At 39.4% G+C, this 6,079-nt stretch overlaps 1 non-coding gene across 1 annotated transcript; it reads right to left on the bottom strand.

The window, feature by feature from the left end:
* Positions 1-5,733: 5,733 nt before the first annotated feature.
* On the bottom strand, positions 5,734-5,841 carry LOC142313577 (U6 spliceosomal RNA). The gene has a single exon (XR_012754570.1). It is a non-coding gene; the product is annotated as a U6 spliceosomal RNA (small nuclear RNA).
* Between the last annotated feature and the right edge of the window lie 238 nt (positions 5,842-6,079).

The raw sequence follows: 6,079 nt of genomic DNA, 5'->3' as shown, positions 1-6,079 counted from the left end.
ATTCAAATTCGGTACGACCCTTGGCCTGCTCGGTTCGGGCTTGGATTTTCAAGCACTTTTGTCAAAAGTCAGCAATGGTCATTTTTGTTCGGTAACTGTTCACAGCTTTTATAATTCCTTACTATTACTTTGGCTATGATAGCAGTTATGTTCGATGAGTGGGGGGACGTTTTTGATAAAAAAAAAGTAAGATGATTATTTTCCTCACTTGTCATTTGTGTACTGTCTGCTTACTGTCCGTATGCAATCTGTTCTTTTTCTCAGCAACTATAATTGATTTATGTTCATTTACAGGACCATTTACAGTGTCCTATGCTGCAGAATGGTAATGTATCCATAAAAAACGAATGCCACTTGGTTAGTCTATGTGCCATCTGATTTTTTTTTTTTTCTTGCACCAATAGAATTGAATGGGTGAGTCTTGTCCAATTTATATGTCCACTCACAGAATGTGGCGAGTTATTCCACATGTGAATACAGCTGAGAAAAAGAAAAAATGTGATCTGTAATACCTCATTGTGTAACATTGGTCCTAATGCAATCCCCTTTATTGGATTGCACTTGTCTGACTTTTATGCTCTTGTAAAGGAGCCCTAAAGCTGGACATTAAGCTCGCTCCAAAATCCTATTTAATAACACCATGTAGGTAATTTTTTTTTACTTAACTGAAGTCATCCCAAACTACTTTAATTAGAAGTTCCAGTAAATAGATCAAATACATTCCTTTTCAAAACTAGGATCTGGGTAGGATAGTGGAGCAAATAAGGGGATAGATAGAACAGATAGAGACAGTGAAACAGCAGGGGTCAATAAAGGTTTAGGGGGACTGGGACATGCAAGGAAAGTAGGGAAGCAAGGAGTCAAGAATGCGTTATTAGTATTAAATGTCTACTGGCAAATGCAACAAGTCTTGCAAACAAAAGTAATGAATTGGAGACTCTTATGTCAACCATGGATTATGTGGTGGGCATTACAGAAACCTGGCTGCATAAGAGGCATGATTGGGTGACAATCGTAGAAAGTTATACTACATTCAGGAAAGACAAAAAAAAGGTGGAGGGGTGTGTAAACTCTGTGTGCAGAATTATTAGGCAAATGAGTATTTTGATCACATGATAATTTTTATACATGTTGTCCCACTCCAAGATGTATAGGCTTGAGAGCCAACTACCAATTAAGTAAATCAGGTAATGTGCATCTCTGTAATGAGGAGGGGTGTGGTGTTCTGACATCAACATCCTATATAAAGTGTGCTTAATTATTAGGCAACTTCCTTTCCTTTGGCAAAATGGGTCAGAAAAGAGATTTGACGGGCTTTGAAAAGTCCAAAATTGTGAGATGTCTTGTAGAGGGATGCAGCAGTCTTGAAATTGCCAAACTTCTATAGTATTGCCCACAATACTAAGGACCAGGGGGCATTCACTGCAAGTGGAAGAAAAGCGATTCCAGCAGATAAATAGGAAAGGGTTCTTTACAGTTAGAGCAGTCAGACTGTGGAATGCCCTACTGCAAGAGGTAGTAATGGCAGATACTATAACAGCATTTAAAAAAAGGCTGGATTATTTCCTCAGTACACACAGCATTGCAGGTTATAAATGATTTAGTGACATAATATATAATTGGTAGTGGAAGGTTGAACTAGATTGAACAAGGTCTTTTTTTCAACCTATAACTGTGAATTAAAAAAAAATTAGAATTTTATTTTCATTCTTTTAATACATTCATAAAAAGTATGTATTAGTCTTAAATAAATATAATTATATTTCATTACACAATTTTCTTACGGTAGTATTGTAATTGATGAATGAATAGAGCCACCCCAGTGATGTCCAACTAACATGTCACATCGGTAACATTTGACCCTTCTTATTAACTTTTTTATTTTAAATTTGGTTTTTGTGCTGTGCTGCTCACCCGGGTAATACCAGTCACTTGCCGTGATGGGCTCAGTCGAACCTGAATCCTTTTATAGATCAGTCTAGTGTGCTGTTCTGTGGGTTCCCTCCTTGTAGCGCCTGTGCAGTGGATCCCCTGGCTTGAAGCTACTTGGGGACCCGGGTTATCACGAGTAGTACTCTTGTCCCTATATGCAAGGGCCGCAGTTCCGCTTTCGACGTTGGCGTCATGCAAGGCCCCGGATCCTCTCTGGCATTGTGCTTTAGGGCACTGTGTGGCCAGGTAAGCTTGAAGCTTTCCCCTTCCAGGCAGATTCTGGAAAACCAACGTGAAGTATGATCTTCCCTAGGGTCCTGTAGCCCTGTGTGGCGCCGGTTCCGAGGGGAGCAGAAGCTCTCTCCCCACGGCAACCGTGTGAACTTCTTCCCACCGGAGCACCTCAGAAACACGTCTGCTCCGTTACTCTCCTGCTGAAGAACTCTCTAACTGTTGTGTTGGCTCCTGACTCCCCCTGCTATCTGCACCTCCCCCCTCCCAGGTCCTAAGCTAGTGGGACTGGAGTCCCTGTATGAGGGCATCCTGTAAATGCCACTCTGTAGGGAAACCTTTTGATTATCTGACCCTAGCCCAGTCCCCAGTGGTAACAGGGCAACCTGGTGTGTATAAGTGGTGAAACCGGGACTGTATTAGTAAAGGGTTGTTTTTAATTTAAGGCATGTTGTTACAGTTTACCATCTATGTGAATTCAATTTGGAAAAGCCCCTGAAGAACCTCCTCTAATTTCAAGTCCTGGAGGGGAAACGCGTCGGGCATAATAAGGACGGGCTACTTTGTCGATCCATCTAATTTAACGATATCTTGGGGTTAATGCAGGAACCCTGGACTGAATCCTAGACCCTGGCTCTAAATTAATCATAAATGGTTGCTGGATTTATTGTGAATATTGAAATCATATCTTATAAACATTGGTTGACCAGAAAGAGATCAACAGTGTTTTATGATTGAAGTATGAATGGGAACCACCTTAATTAAAGGAGCCCCTCAGAATAGCAGCACTAATCAGTGTTGAGCTTAGGGTGCTTACAGGGCCAGTCGACGGAGAGTGGGGGCACCGCTAGCGTGACGTCACAGGGTGCCGACCCCCACGGGTAGGTAGGGGGAGTTCTAGGGACATGCCTGTAAAACTCTCACCTAACCATAATACATGCATTAACAGGATTTTAAATTTTGCACTTGTTCCTTGCTGTGGTATGACGAATAAAATTGTATATTTTTAAATAGGGGGTTTTTTGTCGGCAATTTAGTGAAACCGGGACTGACCTCCTCAGGATCCGAGTTTAGCATTACACCCAAATTTGAGTGCAATGCTCTGTGGCGACTGAAGCCTCAGGGGTGCCACATAAATATTTTATCCAATTGATAAATTGCAACTGTCCTAAGGGACTGTAGCACCTGATATTTAATCAGTGCATGGGAGCAGCATGGTACACTGGACCATACATTTTTCTACACTACAAACAAGGGTCACAAGTGATAGCTTCCACTTCTGAAAACCTTCATTAGCCATGAAGGAGTGTTGTTTTTTTTAATAATAACAAAACACGGTCCGCGTTGATATCCCAGGGAACTGGAAATCTCATCACATTTCCACACAGATGTTAGCCCTATTAAATGCTCTCCCCCTATTTTTTCCTCTTGTAAACTTACCTATGTACAAATGAACAGCAGGAAACAGCATTATTCAGTCATCATCTGCCTCTAATAGCTGCAGGTGGAGCAGAGCAGAGCTGTTAACCTAATAAATGCCACTGTCTATCTTTGACAAGTGCATTACAGCACGCTGGCAAATGGACTTGGTCTGCAACATGATCTCGGGATGCTGATGGGTTGCTGTGACAGTCAGGCGTCTGCTCAAGACTTCTGTGCATGTTATCAAGGTATGTCTGTGAAAGCTAGCCCATGCCTGCATACAAAAGAGACTGTGATTTTCACTATACGCTATACACTGAAATTCTGTACTATTCCTGTGCATAGTACAAGCAGCAGGTTCCAGTCTCCTAAGGCAACAAATAGAGGGAAAAGTAATAAATAAAATTAAATACCCAGATTTCATATCGTAGAGTTCTTAAAAGTCTGATCTATCAAAATATTACATAAATTAATCCGATAGGTAAACAACATAAGGAGGATAAAATCAAAACATCAGAAATGCATTCTTTTAGCTGCTGCAACAACACAAAAGGAATGTAAAAACAGATGATCATAACATCTTACCTACCCCAATATGATATCAATAAAAACAATGGCTCAGGGCACAAAAAGTAAGTCCTCATGCAGCTCTAAATCGCGAAAAATGGTTCTTTAAAAATGGTTGCCCAAGCTAATTTTTTTTTCTTTACTAATGTTTTATTTCATAATTCATTGTACTAAAACACAAACTATGCATATTTGGTATTACCTGGAGAATCATACTGCCAGATTATTTTTACCGTAAAATGAATGCTGTAAATAAAAAAAACTTAAAAACGATAGCAGAATTATGCTTTTTTTGCTTTTTTGCAACACTTAGAATTTTTTTTACCACTTTCAAGTATATCACACTAAAATGGATGGTATCACTCAAATGTACACCTCGACCCGTAAAAAAACAAACCCCCATATGTCTATGGTAAAATACAAATGCTATGGTTCTTGGAATGAGGGAAGGAAAAAATAAAAGCGCAATAAAAGGAAAATAGCCTGGTCCATAATGGGTTAATACAGCCATAGGAGACCGCAATGTCTTCTACACATATTTTTTCATGGTAGTTCAAGCTTGAATTTTAAAAATTTTGCTCATCTCTATTGTTTACCCATTATATGTTAAAATTAACGCACTACTTCAATTACCAGCAATCTAATGTTAGCAATTTTGGGGTATACTGCAGATTTTTGATCCTAAGTAACTTACTAATTCATTCTTGCTTTCTTTCCTATTTTCCATGAAAGAACCTGAACTCATTCTTGCTTTATTAGCAGCATTTAAAATGTAAATAAAAAAGGCTTTGAGGAGATTTAACTGTTTCCCATGGTATTTAAATTATTCAATTATAATTAAAGCTATTAAAATACAGTTAATTAAAATTTTGAGATTGTTTTCTTTTGCATTGATCTAAGAGACTCGCCGTTAGCTGTTTGATTCCTATTAAAAAATCATTATGCTTTGCTGTGCTGAGAAACTACATGCAGGTTTTTCTTGGGATTCTTCAATAAATAGAAAATTAATGCTGTAGCTATAGTGCCTTTGCTTCTACAACACAATCTGCAATTGTGCACACAATGGGCTAATTTACCTAAGAGACATAAGCTAGTAGTGTTCAGATCATGTGAGAAATTTATAGCGCAAAGGCCTGTGTAACTAATAATTGGGAAACAAGTATTGGTAGGAATGCTGTAGTTTACCATTGACCAGTTTAAACAGCTCAGCAAACACTCGACAAATGAGCTAAATGCTTTTAAAAAAGTTTAAAATCATTGTTATCTGACTCATATTGTCCTGTGTACACAGGTTATGTGTCACTGATGTCATTACATTCTATACGCACAGGAAAATCATATTAAACAATCATTCTATGTGCAATGAATGTTTGTTGACTTGTCTAAACAGGCCAGTAAATGACCGCCAATCAGCTTACATATAGTCAACTGGTGGTCATTTACTGGTAAAGACAGCTCTTGTTACATAGTTATATATTTACATAGGTCCATCTAGGTCAACCTTTTTCCACAAATTGCATATTTTGTCACTAAATCATTTATAACTAACAATGTTTTGTGTCCTGAGGAAATAGTTACAGAAAAAATATGGAACGCTTCATGAATTTGCATATCATCCTCATGCAGGGACCATGCTAATTTTGTCTGTATCATTCCAATTTTAGTTTATGCGTTTGCCTAATCGAGCACAGCAATTCTAGAATGGCCGGAGCACTGACCCCCCCCTCCCCCCGGGCATGTGTGGAGGCCAGCATGACACTGATTGGAGTGGAGGTCATGATGTCACGGGTAGGGGAGGGGGAGTAAGTCAGGGTATAGTAAAAAGGTGAAGCTGGGGGAGGAGCGGCACTTTTCCCGCTCTGGGACACCAGTGAGAGTCCCCATCTCTGTACCTGTTATGGACTCCGTGGATCAGCTCCTGGAGCGG

This window comes from Anomaloglossus baeobatrachus, chromosome 5 (assembly GCF_048569485.1).
Source record: "Anomaloglossus baeobatrachus isolate aAnoBae1 chromosome 5, aAnoBae1.hap1, whole genome shotgun sequence".
NCBI classification, from domain to species: Eukaryota; Metazoa; Chordata; class Amphibia; order Anura; family Aromobatidae; genus Anomaloglossus; species Anomaloglossus baeobatrachus.
The sequence above is the reverse complement of the archived record's forward strand: the minus strand, read 5'-3'. Positions and strand labels throughout refer to the sequence as shown.